Source organism: Manis javanica, chromosome 10 (assembly GCF_040802235.1).
Source record: "Manis javanica isolate MJ-LG chromosome 10, MJ_LKY, whole genome shotgun sequence".
Taxonomy (NCBI): Eukaryota; Metazoa; Chordata; class Mammalia; order Pholidota; family Manidae; genus Manis; species Manis javanica.
Window position 1 is genome coordinate 7054908 of NC_133165.1, and position 20182 is coordinate 7075089.

The 20182-nt window shown below is 56.2% G+C and overlaps 1 protein-coding gene and 1 non-coding gene across 5 annotated transcripts in view; one reads left to right on the forward strand and one right to left on the reverse strand.

Moving 5' to 3' along the window:
- The window catches only part of CARHSP1 (calcium regulated heat stable protein 1), a 27980-nt gene extending 23026 nt beyond the window's left edge, over positions 1-4954 (reverse strand). The window contains exons 1-2 of one of the 3 annotated variants that reach the window (XM_037020794.2): positions 4818-4894; positions 3226-3344 (exon numbers count right to left, since the gene is read on the reverse strand). The gene's annotated coding sequence lies outside the window, so the exon portion shown is untranslated. Of the gene's footprint in view, positions 1-3132; positions 3157-3225; positions 3345-4817 lie in introns of those variants that run through there. The other 2 variants (XM_037020801.2, XM_073214733.1) reach the window with 2 other exon arrangements.
- On the forward strand, positions 4129-19764 carry LOC108398937 (uncharacterized). Of its 2 annotated transcripts, XR_012121964.1 has the most exons (4): positions 4129-4618; positions 8563-15015; positions 16460-16542; positions 17105-19764. It is a non-coding gene; the product is annotated as an uncharacterized protein (transcript). The 2 variants fall into 2 exon arrangements; XR_012121963.1 differs by having other exon boundaries at positions 16460-19764.
- Positions 19765-20182: the final 418 nt, after the last annotated feature.

A 20182-nucleotide genomic window follows, 5' to 3' on the forward strand; every position in this document is an offset into this window, starting at 1 on the left:
CTGGCACACAGCGCCCCGCACAGTCCAGCAAGGGGTGCTACATGCCCGTCACCTGCAGCAGAAGAGACAGGCCTGAGAGCCTGTGATTCCGGGAGGGGGCGGGAAGGGGGTGCTTGCCGCGGAGACCCAGGAGCCTCGCCCCATCCTGCAGCCTCTCAGGGCTCATCTGAGCCGGAGAGCAGCTGGGGCAGGCCTGGCCCAGGGCCTGTCCACCCCCACAGAGGAAGGCAAAGGGACAGCCAGTGCGAGGGAGGCTCGGGTCAAAGTCCTGCTGAAGGAAAACAGCTGGGAGAGGGGCAGCCAGTCGGCCCCAAGCCAGCTCTGGGGCCCCAGCGGGGTCCCCCCAGCACAAACATGCCGTGGGGGCGGGGGTGCCGCAGCCCCAGCCCCACCCGCCGGCAGACTTGGGCCACCACCAGCTCCATGGCCTTGAAGTGGCCCCAGGAGGTGGCAGGGCCCACCCTCAGTGCCCCACCACACACCCCTCCACTCCCACAGCCTCGGGGAGTTCGCAACCAGGTTCCTGAAGGTCAGGCTGGCAGGAGGCTTAGGCCAGACCAGGGGTGGGCCTCTGGCCTGCAGCAGATGTCATGTCCGAGGCCTGTCATGCTATGCTGCGTGTACATTTGTGTCTGGGTACACGTGTGTATGTGTGTGGCTGTGTGTGCACGACTGTATGGGTGTATTTGGCTCTGAGCATGTGTGGTGCCTGCTCATGTGTGTGGTGTGTGCACTTCTGTGTTCATGTGTGTGCACACACTGCTCTCTGAAGTCACCTGTGCATCTGAATTCGCATGCACGTGTATATGTGTGCACAAGCTTGTCACTGTATGTGCGCACCAGGGGACCTGTGGGGCCATGCCCTGCCCTGGGGACCAGCACTGGTGCGGTGGGCCTTGAACAACTAGCAGTTACTGGGCCACCCACTACACACAGGAAACGGAGCTCAGCACAGCGAAACCCCTAGCAGCAACACGCAGGTTCAAGCACAGGACCTGCAGCCACCAGAACAAGAACACTGTCCTGGGGCCAAGCAGCACTTCACACGTCTCAGCTCACTTCATTCCCATTTCATTGATGAAAAAACCGAGACACAAAGTGTCAACTAACTTTATGGAGCTTCTGCAACTAATAAACTGGTGAAACAGCCCATGGGCCAGTGGAGATGCTAAGGAGAGAAAGCCAGCAGGGGAGGGGCTGCATTTCCAAAGCAGGTGCCCCAGGAGGCCAGATGTGGCTGGCTCCCCCTTCCCCACTCAGCCCCCACCCACCAGGTTCTGAAGAGTGCCCAGCCAGGGCAGAGGGACCCTGGGCCCAGGTAAGGGAGCCAGGAAGCCACTCCCACCCTGGCTGACCCCAGGGAGAGGTTTGTCCTCAGGGCCTTTATCCGGGGAAAGGGTGGAGAAGGGGGCCTCAGCCCAAAATAGCCTAGGAATTTTCCATAGGCCCTACAGGTCTTCCTGTAAGATTCTCAGAGTCCAGCGGCTGCCAGGTTCTGGCCTTTCCAAGCCCTCCACGGCTTACCCACGTATCTGGGGACTCAAGAGCCAACTCTGTAGAGCCCCCGTTAACCCCCTCCTCCTGCCCTCTTGGCCTGAACACCCACCAACCGTATCAGGGATGAGTTTGTCTTAAGCAAAGTAGCCAGGTGCTTACCCCAGGCAAGGGGCTTTGGCAGTGTTATCGGCCATTTACACTTTAGTGAGAGGGACTTTGCAGTTCCTATCACAAGGATTCATTCTTAGTAGCTTTCACATCTTTCCTGGAAGGCAGGTAGATGGGGGCGGGGAAGACAAGAGCTGGGTTCAAGATGGTGGTCAGTGTGGTTCTTGACAAAGTCAGACCTCTCCAAGCCTACTCTGAAAAATGGGGATGTCTTGAGCCTTCCATGGGTTTCTGGCTGGAGGAGGGCAGGACATCGTGTTGGGGCACCTCCGAGCCCCAGGGCAGGCCTTTGCTGGCAAGTGGGGTGACTACTAGCCCACACGAAGGAAGAAAGAAGGGGACAGAGCACTGGAGAACCAACCGTGGGGGGCGGGCAGTGACGGCTGTGCTTATTTGCCTTAAGTCCACACAGCCACATGCCCCCCATCCCGCTGTGTCAGGCAAGCCCTGGGCGTTCACATACATCTAGACACACGCTCACAGCAGCCCAACGGGAGACACTTCAATCATCCCCATTCCACAGGTGAGAAAACTAAGGCACAGAGAGGTTTGAGCCAGCTCTTCTCATACTTTAGTACAGCCACAAATACCTGGGGGTGGTGATAAACAGCAGGTCGGGAGGGGCTGAGCGCCTGCATTTCTGAGGAGCTCCCCAGCAAGGCCGATGCTGCTGGTCCAGGGAGCACCAGCGCAGCCTAAGAGTGGCATGGTGTGACACACTTCCCCAGCTCACAGCCAGTGCGCGGCACGGCACGTGGGGCCGGAACCCAGTGTAAGAGGGGGAAGGGAAATGGGGCAGGGGTGGGGGAGGAGGAGGCCTGGCTGAGCCGCAGTTACCCTAGTGCACCGGGCTCCTGGCGTAAACTGAGGTAGAGATGCCATACCTTCCCTCCCCACTTCGGCCCAGCTGAGCCCCAGCCTGGCAGAACCGAGCGCTCCAGGGCGGAGGGGCAGGGAGAGTCAGCTGAGGCCTGGCAGACGGGTCCCAGGAAGGGGGACGGGGCCCTTCTTAGGGCCTACGCCACATTCCCCTCCATTGTTCGGGGCGATCCGGCTCGGCGGAGGAGGGGAGGGAGGGCGTCAGGAGGAGGACGGCCCGCCTGCCTCCCGGTGCAGAGAAAAACACAGCGGGTGGGCGCCAGAGAGCACCCGCGCCGCCACCCAGACCGCGCCCAGCCGGGAACCGCGCCCCCGCTCCCAGGGGCCCCCGAGTGCTGGGAAAAGGCCGGAAGCCGAGGACCAGCGTGCCGGGAAGCAGAGGCGCCCCTCCAGCACTGAACCCCATTAGCGCTCCGGCCCCGCCATGTGGGCAGGGCCACCCCGGCGCCCCGCTCCGCCCCGGGGCCTGCGCCCTCCCTGCTCCCAGCTTTAGCGCCGCGCGCCCCCAGGGAGGTCCACGCCCGCGTCCCTCAGAGGCCGAGTCTGCACCCCCCACCCCAGTGCCAGCGTCCCGAGTTCCAGCCTCGCCTCGGTTCTGCCGGGCTTCGACGGCACAGCTGACTGATCTTCACCCTCACCCCTGGCGACCGACCTCACCGCTGCGGGCCTCGGTTCACTCACCGGCCGGAGGGACCGTAATGGGTGTGGAGCAGACGGTGCGAGGGCTACGACGACGGGCTCAGCCAGCAATAGTTGAGCCGCTGGGCCATCTAGAATAATCCCGCCCGTTCCTGTCCCTGCTGATGAGACACAAACCAAAAGCCCTAACTTTGCCACTGCGCGGTATAAACAAAGACCGCTCCCCTCCCAGGGGAACCCCCCCCTCCCCAGGACCCCAGCGCTGGGTCTAGCTCAGCTCGTTCCCATCCCCCAGCACCAACTCGGTGCCAAATCCCACGAGGCCGCAGGACCCTGTTAGCTGGGGGTGAAGGAGGGGAGGGGCAGACTGAGCAGCAGAAGGGCGAACCCGCGGCCCCCAAGGCCATCCGGGGAGGACGGAGGCGGGGTGGGGGCGGCTGCGTCCAGTCTTAAAGGATCTCGTAAAGGGTGGGAAGCCGTTCCCGGCAGAGGGACGCGCAGGGGCAAAGGCCCTGGAGGAGGTCGTGGTGGGAGATGACAGAAAGCTGTGCTGAAAAGTTTGGGACTCAGACAATAGGGAAATCAGTGGACGATTTTTAAGCCAGGGTCTTGATTTGAACCGACTGTTTCTAGAAGTTCCCTCTGGCTTCGGAGAGGCAAACGGATAGGCATGGCAAAGAGACTGAGAAATATCAGAAAAGCAACTAAAAAAAAGAGGGCAGCAGCTCACTTTCCTCCCGGCACTGGGTTAGCCATCTCCTTTTGTTCCCGCACACCCCCTTATGAGAGGAGAAGTTATATCCCCAGTCCACAGATGGGGACACCGGGGCTCCGGAGGCCTCTGGTTTGCAGTGAGACCCCCCGACACACATCTCTGAGAATGAGGAGGCCCTGCCCGGAGCGGAATGATCTCCGCTCCCCCACCCCCAAAACACACACACATCCACTCCAACTCCAGAAAAGCTGGGGGGCCAGGGGCTTCCTCTTGGAAACAAAAAGAACGTTGCATTTCCGGACGGCAAAGCTGGGCTGCTGGCGGGGCGGGCGGAAGGAGCCTGTGGGTGCGGGGGAAGTTTCTCTGCTTCGCCAAGGGGTCCCCCATCCGGCGCAAACACCCGGGAGCGCCCGGCGGCCAATCCCGCGGCGCCAGGGGAGCCCCCACCTGCCCCGCCAGGGCGGCGGAGGTCCCACCCGAGCCCACAGCTGGCGAGGCCAGGCTTGGCTGGGGGTGGCTCCACCTCCCGAGCCGCACCCCCCGCATCGCACCAAAGTCACCCCATTCATGCTCCAGCCCACCGTTAAAGTGTGGGGAGGGAATAAAGGGATCGGGGTGGAGGGCAAAGAGGAGAGAAGGTGTTCCCAGGACGCGGGAAGTGCTACCCGACGTTTGCTCCAAGTCCCTCCAGCTGCGGCCACACCCACTCCTTCGCCTGCAGTGAGTAACCCGCTCGCCGCCCCGCATTTCCTAGGGGCCTAGAGAGACCCAGCCCGGACCCCTGCCCGGGAGTGGGGAAACCCTACAGTAGGGAGGCTGAAGGAGGCGGAGGAGCCCGAGGTCCCATCCCGGCGGCTCCCGGACCTCCGGGCGGAAGCACCCCATCACTCCCCACCGGGGCCCCGGAGACACGCCCTACCTGGCTCAACAGATCCGCTCCGCCAGCTGCTCCGCTTCGACTGCGAAAGCCCGGCCCGGGAGGGGGCGTGATCCCCGGGGCGGCCCGCCGAGGCCCAGCCCCGCCCCAGGCGCTCCCCGCCAATGGGAGGCGGGCAGGGGGCGGGTAGGGGCGGGACCCGGAGCGGGGAGCCCGAAGCAGTTTTGCGTCCGCGCTGCTTGCGGGAACGCGGCCTTCGGTCCCGGAAGCTCGCTGGGAGGGAAGAGGGCTGGCGCTCGCGGGTCCTCCCTCCCTGGCCGCGCAGGACTGGCCGCCATGACCGCGCCGGAGCCCGGCACGGGCCCGGGTCGCCTCCTCGTGAGCGGAGAGAGATCCAGGAACGACGACGAGTGGGAATGAAGAGAGGCGGAGGGGAGACAAAGAGCAGAGGGGCAAAGAGGGGAGAAGGGGAGAGAGAAAATGCAAGAAAGAAAAAGCAGAAACCAGAGGAAACTGTTGATTTCCTTCTGTTTTGTTTTGCTCGTAAGTCCGGAGAGGAAACTAGTGCACAGGGGGAGAGGTGACCTATACCAATACCAAGTGGGGAGCAGCCCATGCACGAGCGAGCGCAGCCCTGCAGCGAGGTTCAGGCTGGCATCTGAGGGGCCTGAAAGGGGCAGGTATCCTGGGACAACAGGGCGCAGGAGTTGGGGTGCTTGCCCCATCAGCTTGCCTGCCTGCCTCCCCCTTGGCCCCTCTCTGCATGCCCACGAAGGCCCACGAGGGCACAGCTGTCTGCGAGCCAGCAAGAGAGCCTCCACCACGAGCTGAACTGGCCGCCAGTTCAGACTTCCCAGGCTCCAGGCCTGTGAGGACTAAGTGTTGTCTGAACACTTCCATCCATGGTATTTTGTGGCAGCAGCTGGAATAGGCTAAGGCAGTCCCCTTTTCTTCCTAATTTCCCCAAAGCCCTTCTCAACTTCTCAACTCATTGGAACCTCACAGGATTTCATACTCGATTGATGCTGTCCTGGGCTAAATCACCCACTGGGTGTGTGCGTCCATGCCAGGCTCTATGTCGGCCACTGAACATCCCGAAATAAAAAATGCCCACCCAGTTCCCACCTTGGAGGAAGGAGGGGTTGCAGCCTGGTAAGGCAGAAGAGGGGCGAATAACCCTGCCTCCAGGCTGTTAGACAAGACAGGTCCCAGGGAGGAATTCTCCTTCCTACATTGCCATAGCTTCAGCCAGTGGAGTCAGCGTGCCATCTTGCCCTCAGCTGATGGCACTGGTCTTACATCCGGACTTGAGCCAACAGCTGATGAGATCAGGCCTAAAGTATTCCACCCAATAAGGACCAGTCATCCATCCATCCATCTGACAAATATTTATTGCACGTGAGCTCTGTTCCAAGACCTAGACTAAACAAAACTCACGTTAGCCCTACCCCATGCGATGTCACACTCTAACAGGGGAGGCAGATGTTAAACCAGTAAACACACAATGGTATACAATCCCACAGTACCCACATCAGGGACAGAGTCCATGTTGGAGAAGCCACAAGAGGCTTCTCTAGAAAGCGCTGATGGACCTGAGATCTGGAAGATCAGGCATTAAATAGACAAAGGGAAGGACATTTCTGAGAGGGGTAGGGCATGTGCAAAGGTGCTGAGGTAGGAGGGAGTATGGTGGGGGTAGGCCATAGAGAAAAGGGAGTGTGGAGTGAAATGGCAGGAGCCAGAATGAGCTAAATTTATGGGTCTCAACTAGGGGGTTTCACCTTTAAGAGTGCTGGCAGCCAGGGAAGGGCTTCAAGAAGAGATGAAATGGAGACTGCTTGCTCCACAGTGTAATCGTGCACCCACCTGCCCCCATTTCTTCCCGCCATGACCTAGGCCTCACCTGTTTCACCAGGGGCATCCGCTGCCTCCCACCTTGCTGCCCCCCCTCACATCCATGCCCACGCTCCAATTTTCTGTGCAGCAGCCAGAAAGGAACTTTCAAAAGCACAAATCCAACCATTGTTAAAGAAAAAATTACTTATGACACCTGTTAAAATGGTAATGCAGATTTTATTCAACACTATCACAATAGGTATAGGGGCTATGGCAATGAGCTTCTGCACTAAGGGACAGAGACGCAACTCAACTCCGAATAAAACAAGGGAAAGGGGAATGTATGGTCCAGGAGCAGGGTGAGGGGCATGAATGGGAAATCACTGAGACCAGGAAGCCTGGGGGGAGAGGCGGGGGGGGTTCTGGCTGAACTGACCAGGCAGAATTCCTGCAGAAGGCAGGCCAGACTGATCAGTCATCAGCTGGGTGATGGAAGGAAGTGGGGAATTTGGCCAGATACGGAGCTTACCCAACTTGGATTCTTACTAAAATTGACTCTTCAAGGACAGAGACCCCCGAAGTCATGCCTCATTAGCAGAGGGCTCAGAGGAGCCTAACTAAAATCTGGTCAAGGAGAGAATAGCTGTGAACCCCTGCTGGGGGCTCTTGGTCTCTGTTGGGCCACTACCTTCTGGACAGTCACCTCCCTGTCCATGGCTGAGGAGGAGGGTCCTGGTGGATGACTGTCTCCCCTTCTGTAAGTTGGTGTCAGACCTGCCTATAGTTGAAAGGAATCTGGAAACACCCTGGACAGGATGGGGAGGAACAGAGGGGGGTGGGGGGGAAGATTCAACCCTCTGCCCAGCTCCACAAGGGCCGACCCCTCAGGGCAGCTCTTGGGATGGACCTGCTCAGTACAAGGTCCAAGGGAACAGAGGAGAGGGACCAGAAGCCTGCCTGTGTGAACACACCCCACACCCGATGCCCCTTCACACACCCCTCCCACAGGGACAGACACACAGACATGGCACATCACAGACACGCAGCCCACCTGAGCTACTGGGACACACACACGTCTCCGTACACAAATGTGCCATGCGGCTGAGCTATTCATGGACACACACCCGTCACCCAGCTCCCTGGGCCCTCCCTCAAACTCCAGACCCCAAGAGCTTTCTCAGCCTAGAAACAGCCCTGCCTCCCCAGAACCTTCATTGATGCCCCGGAATGAGAGCACCCCACTTCCCTTCCCTCTCCCCAGGTAGGCCATGGGGCTTGGGGTGGGGGAGCCTAAAGCAGCCGACACACCTCACACATCTCCTGCCCCCCCACACCAGCTCTCCACAAGCCAGTAGGAAAAGGGTGCAGATGGGGTGGCTGGTCAAGCTGGAAATTCACCCAATATGACCCAGCAAGTCAGCCCCAGGGCTCCAGGCAGACAGAGTGGAAAGGACCTCTGCCATGGGCAGGAGGGCAGGGGAGGGTTCTGGAAAGCCCAGCCCCTCCCCAGGCCCCTCAGCAACCCAGCCCCACCCCTCCCTCCACACACTTGCACAATAATTACAATTATAACTCATTAGTCTGGATTCCTTCCTTCTTACCTCGCCTCCTGACTGGAGCTGGCCATTTCCGGGAAGAGAGGATGAGCAGAAGGGGGAAAAAGCCCCATTTCCTTTGTCTCTGAAGCAGCCCCAGCTTTCTTATTGCTCAAAAAAGAAAGCAGAGCCCAGAGAGGGTGAGTGAGGTGTCCAGGGTCACACAGCAGGAGAGGATCAGGGGGGCCTCCCAGGACCCTCAGCTACCAAAACTCCAGGCTCATTCCATTCCTGGAATGGGCTCCCCCACCTCTCCCTGCTGCCCTGGCTTTCATGGTTCTGCTTATTTAACTTATTGTTGTCATGGTTATTATTATGACTAATTGCTAATTCACTGCAAGCTTTCTATGTTCCAGGTACATACTGTGTCCCAGGCACTGTGCTGGTTACTGGGGAGACAGCTGTGAACAAAATCGACACAGTCCCTGCCCTGGCGTTGCTGATGTTTTGGGGGCAGAAAGACAATGATCAAGTAAACTAATACATGAACCAGTAAATTCCAGACGGAGTTAACTTGCCACCGCCGAAACAGGTGGTATGGCGGAGGATGGCTGGCTCCTCTGGCCAGGGGGCCCACGGCAGCCCTCCGTGAGGAGTGGCCTGTGAGCTGAGAGCTGGATGACGAAAATGAGCTATGGCATCTCAGGAAAGAGGCTTCCAGGCGCAAGAACAGCAGGGGCAAAGCCTGGGGGCAGAAGGCAACCAAACAGAAAGTAAGCATGTGTGAGGGGGGATCAGCAACAAGGTAAAACGGTCTCACTGAATTTTCCCGACATTCTTGGCAAGAAGGATTATCATTAAGAGGAGGACAGAGAGGCTCAGAGAAGTGAAGACACCTGCCTGGGGTCACACACATGTGAGTGCTGGAGCCTGCACCTGAACGGCTTCCTCCTCCGATATGTCAGGCTTCTTTGGGGGAGGCAAAGGTTACAAACACACACACAAGCAGTCTTCCAGGAGCCTGAGCCTCTCCGAGGACCAAGAGGCCTACAGGGAGCCCTCCCAGGCCTCAGGGCTCCCCCACGGGGACTTGAGTCTGGTGCCAAGGGCCTGGGCTCTAACCTGCTGGGTCACAGCTCTTCCATGTGGCCTTGGGCTGGCCTCAACCCTGTCTCATGCCTCATCCTTCTTCCAGCCTGGCCTGAGGGAGACCTCAGCCCCAGGGGGAGGGTGGTGGGGCAGCCAGTGTGGGGGACCTCTCAGCCCCCAGAGCAGGGAGGGAGGCAGCGAGGCGGGCTCATGCAACCTAGTGCTGCCCCCTGGTGGCAATGGCCAGGATGACGGGCGCCCTCATTCCTTCACCCTCAAAGCACTCCAATTCCATTGGCACCCGGGACCCAACTCTGTGTTAGGAGCTGTCATTCCCAAAATCCTTGGGGAAGAAGGCAGTTCCCAGCCCAAGGCCGAGATGTGTAACCAAGTCTATCCAAGCCCCCGGGTCCTGGAGAGTGACATCAGGAGATGCTAAGCCAAAAGAGGTGCGTTGTGATGAGTGTCATTCATCCATTCATTCATGTTCGTTGAGCACCTCCTCCTTGCCGGGCGCTGGGGGATACAGCAGGCATCAAGTCTCGGACACCAGTGCCTGTAGGGGTGTGGATGCGCTCCAACAGCGACAGGAGCCCTGAGCACAGAGTGAGGTGAGGGTGACATCACCACGTCACTGGGCATCTGGGCCGGAACGCCTAATTGGAGTTTAAGACTCTGAGGTGTGGATGTCACGGGTACCGGGGAAGAGCTGGAGAAAGAGGTCAGCGGGTCGCCTGGGAGAGCTGGGGCTGCAGCAGTGACCGCACAAGATGTGGTCTTTTCCTTTTTCCACAAAGAGGGCACCTTTTGAGGGAATTAGGAAAGGGCTTCCTCAAAACTCTTTTCCCCTCCGTCTGCTGAAAAACGGCTGTAATGAATCACAAACCTGTGCGCCTGGGATGCACGTGGCACTTGTTAAGCCCCGCATACCTTGCCCGCATGCCCAGTTTCCCTCCCTTCCCAGGTTATGAAATCTCACAGCTGGCATCATGAGAGGCCTCTGTCAGCCCAAGGTGCTGATGGCTTCGGAGGAAGCTGAGTCCCCAGCGATCGTCATTATTGTCACCATTCTCAGTAGCAGCAAGGAAGCTGTGCAACCTGAGCACACGCAGACCCCTGCTGGAATAACTGTGGCCAGCAGATGGCGCTGTGGGAGAGCCGGGAGGGTGACCCAACCACGTTATACGTATATTAATAAAGCAGAAGCGGACTGAGCACTTGGCTATTCTCTCTGATGACTGGATTCCTCTGCTGTAGACGGTGACGATGGTCTCATTTTTCCTCCCGATACCTGTTGTGATATAGCTTTGCACTCCTACCACAAGGGGGTGACATGCTCCATCCCTCGTCCTGGGCTCAGCCAATCGCTTGCTTCCGTCAAGGCAATGTTAGCAGATGTCCTACCAGAAGAGGCTTGACGTGGGCATGCACCGTGGAGCTTGCCTCACTGCACCTGCCGTCACCATGAGACTATCCCCACTGAGGATGACAAACAAGTGGGACAGAGTCCAGCTGTCCCTGTTCCTCCAACAAGGCTGGTCTAGATGGGCTGCTAGCCAGAGGACCCCCAGCGATGGCAGGAAGCCAGGCCGACGCCAGAGGACCGCTCGGCCTGAATCACCAATCACAGACTCACCAAGTAAATATTTTTCGTTTCAAGCCACTGGCCTTCGGAATGTTTTTTTATGCAACAGTATTGTGGCCATAGGTAATTGTAATCCCTACGTTTTTTAGAAATAGGGATGATGAAGGCTTATTAACAGAAACCAAGTAGTCTGTTTTTATGCTAAATCCAAGTCCCACGCAAGGAAATCTGATTGGCCTGGTTCAAGTCAGGCATCCACCCTTGAGCCAGTCAGCCTTGGCCATGTAATAAAAAAATACTACTGCTGGAACCCGTTCCGCTGGGTGAGGACAGATCTGAGAATTGATCATGTGGTTCAAGTATAATTTGCTCATAATTACTACAATGCTATGTTGCATTATTTAAGTAAGTCTTCTCTGTGTGATTTCACCATCAAATGTATACAAGTTAGATTCATTTGTCTTTTGTTTTCCACTTATAAAGACTGCTTTTCTTTTTTTACTGACTTTTTGGCCCCCACTTCCCAATTTTGTTTTAAAAAAAGTTCAAACATACCGAAAAGTTGAAATAATTGTACAGCAAACATCCCCATACCCACCACCTCAGTCCAATCCTACACTAGCCGACATTTCCTGTATTTGTTTTTTCACATAATGTCCATCTAATAACCTTATTTTTTGACAGATTTACAAGTAAGGTGGAGCTATCAGTACACTTTCCTCTTAAACCCTTCAGCTTGTATAGCATTAACTACAGTTCAGTATTTGCTCTTTTTTCTTTAAGGTTTACATACAATGAAATGCAGAAACCTTAATTGTGCCATTCCATGAGTTTTGACAAATGCGCACAACCTGTGTGATGCAAACCCTTATAAAGATACAGAAAATCTCCATCACCGCAGACTTCCCACAAGCCCTTTCCTAATAAGTCCTCACCCCATGGGCAAGCATTGTTCTGATTTTTTCCATTACAGGTGACTATTACTTTTCTGGAAGTCCCTGTAAATGCGATCATGCAGTCGGCCCTCTTGTATTAAGGGTTCTTCCATTCTGTGTGAGGTACTTGAGATTCATCCATGTTGCTGCATGTATGACTTCTTTCTATTGGTGAGTGGCTTCCCAGTGTATGAAAATACTACTTTGTTTATCCATCCCTTAGTGCACCAGAGCGCTTTCCCATTTGGTGCTCTTATGAATAAAGCTGCTATGAACATTTGTGTATGTCTTTTCTTGTAGACATTAGTCTCCCTTTTCTTGGGTAAACACCTAGGAACAAAATACCTGGGTCACAGGGTAGGTTTATTTAGTTTTGTAAGAAACTTCCAGACTTTTTAACAGTCCCATCGAGTAACGTCTGATGAGAGTTTTGGCCACTGTTTCATGTTGTCTGTCTTTGAATTTTTTAACCCCTCAGGTGTGCAAGTACAATGAATTTTGAAAAGTGAATACACCTACATAATCATGATAGAATATGTTCATCATTCTAGAAAATTCTCTCATGCCCTTTACCATCAACCCTCCACTTTCAGCCCAGAAGCAGCTGCTATTCTGATTTCTATCACCATAGCTTGTTCCTATTTGGAACTTCAAATAAATAGAATCTAATATATGTACTCTTTTATGCTGGGTCTCTTCTGCTCAAAATCATTTTGAGGTGGATTCATCTTGCTGACTACACCAATAGTTTGTTTCTTTTATTGCTGAGCAGTATTCCTCGGTATGAATGTACACGATTTGGTTATAATCAGCTCACCTGTTGACAAATATCCCTAAATCTTGGCTGTTAGGAATAAAGCTATTGCGAATTTTCTCATACAGGCCTTTTTGTGGACATATGTTTTTATTGCTCTTGGGTAAAAATCTGGGCGTGGACTCACTGGTCACAGGTGGCATGTTTACCTTTTTGGGAAACTGACAGTTTTCCAAGTTATGGACCATTTTACTCTCACACCAGCAGTGTTTGAGGCTTCTAGCATTCAAGATCCTTGTCAACACTTGAGCTTGTCTTGTTTTTAAACTAAGCAATGGGACCTATGATTTTGAATTTGCATTTCCTAGATGGCCAGTAATGCTGAGCACCTTATCATGTGTATACCTGCCATCCCTGTGTTTTCTTCCTTTAAGTGTCTGTCTGTGATGTTTTGCCTACTTTTAATTTTGCATTTAAAAAATTATTGAGTTGAAGGAAGTCTTTTATAGCCTGAATACCTGTCCTTTGTCACAAATATGTGCTGAAATGTTTTGTTCCCGCCTTTTAATTTTATTGATGGTGTCTTTTGAAGAGCAGGTGCTGTCAGCTTTGATGAAGCTGTTTTTCCAGTTTCTTTTACAGCCCGTGCTTTGTGTCTGGTGAACTACATCTTGATATACAATCACGTTTATTTGTTTTTGGTTGCTTTCCATTTTTCGGTGTTGCTTTCTTCCTTTTTATGAACTTCCTTTTAAATTAGTAACCATAATGATATGGCTCCAAAGTCAAGCCTATAAAGCAAGGAGCATTTAGCGAGGACCTGCTTCCACCCCTGCCTCCCTCAATACCAGCCACTTACCTTTTTTACTAACCCTTCCTTTATTTTTTCTTGGAAATTATCTCCCTCCCCACTTCCTTACACAAAAAGTACTGTAATATATATATGTCTTCTTGTTTTTTTTTAATGATATATCCCAAAGAGACTACTCCATAGTAATTTATGGAGATTCCCCCCTTTTCTTTTCCCTCCTCTTTTCCTTCCTTTCTCTCCCCCTCCTTCCCTTCCTCCCCTCCCTCCTTTATTTTGGGCAGCTGCGGAACACCCTCAAGGATGGACATTTGGGTTAATTCTAGCCTTTTCTGCTGCAGTGAATGATCTTTTGACTATGTTATTTAATGTTTTTGCTAGTCCATCTTTGGGATACATTTCTAGAAACAGAAACAGTATTGCTGGGTCAAAGGGTCCCACCTTGGTAGCTCTGCTATCACCAAATCCCCGTCCAAGTTCCCATCCCCCAGACAAGCCATAGCTTTGCGTTTCTGCCAATCTGATAGGTGAGGAGGGCGGGGCTGTCTCGAGCGCTCCCCAGGATCTTGTGTCGTCCTGAGAAGCCACAGAGTATGCTGGCCAAGCGCCCGGGTCTCACTTCATGCCCGTGTCCGCACAGAGCCCAGCTTTGCCCTCATGGCCGTGACCCTGGGCAGAGCCCGGAGCCAGCCCCAGGCACAGAGGCTGACTTCTGCACGGGAGCTTCTCTCCAGGCCACTAGTCGTCGTCCTGTACTAATGCTGGCTTCCGTCACTGCACCGGGACCAGACCCATTACCTGGGTTATATCATCCAGGCACAAAACAACCCTGGGAGGCAGCTAGGATCGTCCCCAGTTTACAGATGAGGAGGAGGGAGGATGAAGGGTTTCCCAAAATCACAGCTAAGGAAGCAGGAGAGGCAGCTGGGCTTGTGAGGAGACACACATGTGCTTATACACAGGCACGAGTGTGCATGTTTGCATTACCCACGTGCACACATGTGTGTATCTGTGTCCATGTGTACACATACCTACTACGTTTTTACATGAGAGGGCCTGAAATGGCCTCCAGCTAGATCTATGACACATCGGGGTAAGTTCCTCCGCACAGACTCACTCGCTCCAAGCACACTGAGCGGTAAGGCTCCGCGTGGATCGGCCCGCCCTGCTCTCTGAGCCTGGTGCGGATCTCCGCCCCGAGTGGGGCGGGAGAAGGGTGGAGAAGGACTGAGTGCAGCCTCCCCGAGCTCCTGCAGAGAATCGGCACGAAGGCCGCGCTCCGCGCCTGTGAGGGCGCACATCCAGTGGCTGCTCACCTGAGGCGGGCCCAGCAAGAGGCCTGCATTCCTGTGCATGGGCAGCCAGGCTGGGCGATGGGCACGCCTCAGAACCAGGGCTTGGACGCCGGAACCCATGCTGCCTGGATATCATTCTGGAACAAAATCCCCCCAGGGTACCGAGCCCAGTGTGAGGGGCCTCCCCCTCGGGTGACAAGTTGAATCTGGAGCCCTCCAGAAGCAGGACAGGAGACTATGGGTTCCCTCGCGGAGCTGGGGCTGACCTGTCCTCCCCACCAAGTCCTGCTGCTGCCCAGGGACCACGCGACCCGGTGGGGACAACGCAGCCCAACATCCTTTGCCCTCTCTTTAAGTGCTACCCGGAAATCGAGGAACAAGGCTGATGACTCCCCCATATCAGGTAAGACCCAGCTCCCTGTCCCCCAGCACCCCGGGGGCCAGGCACAGCCCAGACCGAAGCGGGGCCATGCTGATGTGGTCCCCAGAGGTCTCGGCACCTCTGAGGCTATGTGCTCGCCTGGAGAACGATCAAGAGCATTCAAACAAGCGAGTGATGCGGGGCTCAGTAGTCGCTAACTCAGCGTGACATCAGGACAGCTTTCTAGCTGGCTGGCAGCCTCGGACTGGCTGTTTTTTTTTAATGATATATCCCAAAGAGACTACTCCATAGTAATTTATGGAGATTCCCCCCTTTTCTTTTCCCTCCTCTTTTCCTTCCTTTCTCTCCCCCTCCTTCCCTTCCTCCCCTAAAACCTAAATTTCCAACTTAATTCCTCTTTCCCCTGTAAAATGGGTACAAGCGTCAGCCCCAGGCAGGGCTGAGGGGGCACCCGACAGGCAGGAAACCTCTTCCTGTCCCAAGGAGTCCAGACTGTGTGTCGAGCAGTCAACAGGGGCTTCCTACCATCTGGTTGCCCCCACTGGGAGGAGGCTCCTTTTCTGGGAGGAGCAGGTCCCTGTGCAGAGCGCCCACGTGGTTCCCAATAGGAACACGGGGATCCCTATCCATCACCCACACCATCAGAAAAATTATGGGGCTCCCATCCTCCCACTACGCCCTATCGCAGACATCACTCTGGGTATCCAGGGTCCCAGATTTCCTGTCCAAACAGCCTTACACCTTTTTCCAGGGCCCGTTCAGGGACATGTGTCCAAGCTCACAGTCTCAGAGCTGGGAGGCGAGGGGGCGCTGAGAGTCCATCCAGTGGGGCTCCGCTTGGGTCAGGAGGGAGCCCAGGTTGGGGGGAATCGGGGCGGGCCTGGCGCCCAGAGAGTGCCTCTGGGAAGGAGCTGGAACGCTGCCCCTTTTGGAGGCGGGAGGCCTGACATGCGGGAGCTCGTGCTGGGAGGCCGGCATACTGAAGTCCCATCCGAGCCTCTGTTACTTATTTACTGGGTGACCTCAGGCAGATTACTTAACCTTTCTGAGCCTAGTCTCCTCTGCAAAACTGGGATAATGCCCATCATCACCTCGTCGGTACTCTGGCAAGAGCGAATGGAGGCATGGCAGAGGAAAGTGCAGAGCTTAGCGTGTACTCAATGCTGGGTATTTAAAAATGAGAGCGGGACAGATTGTGGGCCCCGTGCTATTTCTGCATCCACTTCCTGGCACTGCCTGCAGGAAGATCTTTCATCCTAGGACACGAGGGCATAGTCGGAGTCCAAAATGCCAGGGTTCCAATCTGAGCTCCTCCATGTACTAGCAGCACAAACCTTGGCAACCTCTAGGCCTTGACTTTCCGTCTTGTAAAATGGGTGCCCCACCCAGAGGGCAAGTCTTCAGCTCAGCACCTGGCACACAGCAAGCCTGCAGGTCTGAGGGTGTTTCTCCTTCTCTCCCCAAGAGTCACCTCCTCCTGCTCCTCCGCCACCTGGAACCCATGGTCCTCCCCAGACGAGCTGCCGAGCCCTCCACATCGTCCCCACGGTAAGTGTACTGGGCTCAGGCCACCTGGCCCCTCCCCTGGAAGGTCCTCCTCCCCTGACCCCCCCAGCTGTCACCTGGGGGCGGACCCATCTCTCCAGGGTGAAACCATCAGTGCAGGGGCTAGCACACAGTAGGCGCTCAGGAATGTTGATGGACTGAAATCAAGTTCCCTACTCTGCAAATGTACCCTTCACCTGCACTGAGGAGGTTGGGTGTAGGGGTTTTTGGACAAACTTGCCGAGGGGTTGGGGAACCCTCTGAAGCTTGGAAGCTGCTGGGCTGGGTTGCAAACTCCCAGTGTGCAGAATGAGGGCAGCGACCTCAGCGCTGTAAAGGCCGTCAGAGCCCGGGGGTCCCCCTGACTAGCCACAGGGTTTTTCCCATAGTCCCCTGGAGGCAAGGGTGGTGAAAACGGCCAGAGGGAAATCAGGGCCCACTGGGATGACCGTAGGTGCGCAGGGGAGCACGTAGACCCTTCAGGAGGGCCCAGACCAGGGCTGGACATGGACATGGTGGGGAGGAGGGAGGCGCAGGGTCTGACCCACCCCAGCCGTCGCCCCAGCACTGATCGCCAGCATGCCTGTGGTGCGGTCCGCCACGCCCACTCAGTCCTCGTGTCCGTCCGGCGGCGGGAAGCACATCGTCATGGCAACCACCCCATCCCGATCCCGGGGGACCTCACCTGGCTGCTGTGCACAGGCCTCTTGGTTTTCGGGTGAGTGCCGGTGGCCCTGGGTCTCCGTAGGGGGGCGGCCCGCTGGGTTTGGAGGTCTGGTCTGTGGTGCGGAGGGGCCGGGTTTCTGAGCACACCTTGCAGGCAGCAGGGCCAAGGATAAGGTGGGGGCCCCGGTGTGTCCGTGCAGCTTCAGGTGAGAACCCTGCCCAGCCCCAGCCCCCGGCCCCCACAGGTGTTTCCTGGGCTGCTGCTTCATCCCCTTCTGCGTGGACAGCCTGATGGACGTGAAGCACACGTGCCCCGTGTGCCAGCAGGAGCTCTTCCGCTACCAACGCCTGTGAGCCTCCACGAAATAGAGCGATCAAGTGACCTCTGCCTGCCATGTCTGTCCTGCTGGGGTGCCTCCTGGCCCAGGGGGGGTGGCAAAGGCCCAGAGACCTCAGTGGAAGGCTAGGTTCATGCTTGGGCCACCCTGCACACAGATGGTAGCCCTCCACCCGCAGGGGCTCCAGCCTTCTGCCCTTAGAAACCATGACCCCTGATCAGCTCCAGTCTTGCCATCAGCGCAGGCCTCTGCCTCTCATGAAACTGTCTCTGCGGCTCCAGGCAGGGGAACTTTGCTCTCTGTGTCTGCAATACCCCAGGCCTCACACCTAGGCCCCGCCCTCCCTGGGAGGCCAGTGACTTCCCATTGCTAGATCTGGCCGCCTCCTGCAAGTCCAGGCAGCAGGTCCAGTTGGGTCCCAGCTTGGTCTCTCCCCTTCTCAGGTCATTCCCGATGCTCCTGGCTGCACCTGCATCCCACAGCCCTCTGCTTGGACGCCCCAGGGACCTGCACACCCTAGGGTCTCCCCACCTCCCACATGGCCCTGGTGGACAGAATTTGCCACCCCCCATAGCACCTCCTCTTATCCCACAGCCACCAAGCCAGCAGCAGGACCTTCAGTCCAGGCTCTTTTGTCCCGTTATCCCACCCTGGTCCTTCCTCCCTGTCCCAGGTGCTGCCCTCTGCTCCTGGTCACCTGCAGCCAGCGGCTGGCCCAGTCAGCTCAGCTCACGGGTAAGAATGCTTACCTCTCACCTTGATTATGCCAGACAGCTGCCTGGAACTTGCCACCCTCAGGTCCAGGTCCACACTTTTAACATGAGGAGTTTTGGAGCCACTTGTGAGCTGGCCCCTTGCCCCTCCCCAACTCTGCGCTCCAGCCAGAACCCAGAGCTGTCTATTCACCCAGGCGCCCACTGTCCCGTCTCCCCTCCCCTCGCCTACTCCTGCCTGGCCCAGCAGTGCCATTGCTCATGCATAGGCCTCCGTTACTTTCCCCAGGCCTGGGCGCTCCCAGGGTCTGATGGGGACAAGGGGTTTCATGGGAGCTGGGATGGGGGAGCAAATCCTCCCAAATCTCTGTCCACCCCCAACTCCACAACAAGTTTAATCCTCAGCACTCCTTCAAGGCAAGAGCACAATAGCTTGATTGCTCTGCAAAGGCCTGGCAAACGTCTAGGATGCTGAGGCCCCGAGTTGGTGTTGAATGGGATCCCCTCTGGGTGAAACGGGTCTGCCTGGGGAAGTGGTCAGGTGGGGGACAAGCAAGCTTGGGCACAACTAAAGGATTTTTCACTTTGCAAAACGCGAAAAATAGCATTCATTCATTCATCTTTTCCGTTAAAGTGAGTTTCCTAGGGTGTGAGTTAGGGCAGGACAGAGCAGTCGGAAGACAGGCATGTGAGATAGTTTATTCACCACCACCTCGGGAGGCGGTGTTCCCCACCCGCTGTCGGAAGGCACAAGGCCAGCTCGCCTGTCCACGCCCACTAACAAGACCAGGAGCAGAACCTTGACCGAGCCTGATTCCCCAGAACTCCTGCATCAGCGAGTCAGGGGGCATGTGGGCAGAGAGAGAGAGAGAGAGAGAGAGAGAGAGAGAGAGAGAGAGAGAGAGAGAGAGAGAGAGAGAGAGAGAGCGCGTGCGTGTGTGTGTGTGTGTCCTTTCGGCAGCCAGCAACTAGAAACCCACCTCTCGTCTGACAGATCAGGACACGCAATGAAAGTGAACCCAGGGAGACAGGCCCCAGGTTGACAACACAGGTGGCCACACTTCTAGGTTCCATTTCTAGAAGAGATCACACTGTCTCAGACGGCGCAAGGGTCAGCTACTAAAGAGAAAGTGAGTCACGAAGACAACACTACCCAGAGGAGCCAGCCTTCTCCTGGGACCTGGGTGGCCACACCTGCCCCACGGGTGCTAGGCAGGGGCTGTGCCAGACCCAGATGCCTGGGCAGAGCTCCGCTCTCGCTGACTCCACACCTCAGGCGACGTGCTGGCTCCGACCTTGACTCCCGGGTAGGTCCACGGACTGGAGGGGCCAGTGTGGGGCCAGTGCCGTCCTGTAGCAGACACCCTGCTGGTCGCAGCGCATCAGGCCGCTAGTGCTCGGGTCCTCCTCCACTGGCCCGGTTCAGCTGCCGGTGTGCCCACGGGATGCCCTGTCCAGCTCCAAGCAGCATCCTCCCAAGGTCACTCCTCAGGCGTTTCTGGGCCAGACTGCCCGGTGTTGAGAAAACATCATTTGCCAACTTACAAAACTCACATGCAAAACACAGACTTTTCAGCTTCCTTTAAAAACCCTTTCGGTCCAGCTGCACAGGACCCTCCTTCAGCAATCGTAAGGCTGAACAACAGCTGTGCCCTTAGTTCAGCCCTGCAAAGTCCCTCTTGTCCCCAGCGCCCCAGGGCCTCCTCACCCACTGCCTTGGACAACCTGGCCTAAACTAAACCACTGCTCACACTGCGTCTTCACGCCTGAGGCCTCGTTCCGGGACAGCCTTCATCCTCCCGAGATCTCACTGGGAAGCAAGCTGGGGACACAGGTGAGGTCATGGCCTCATTCTGTGTGCCCCTTTCTGAGGGTCAGCCTCACCTCCCCAGGCCAGGAGGGCAGCCAGGGAGGGCCTTGGCCTGG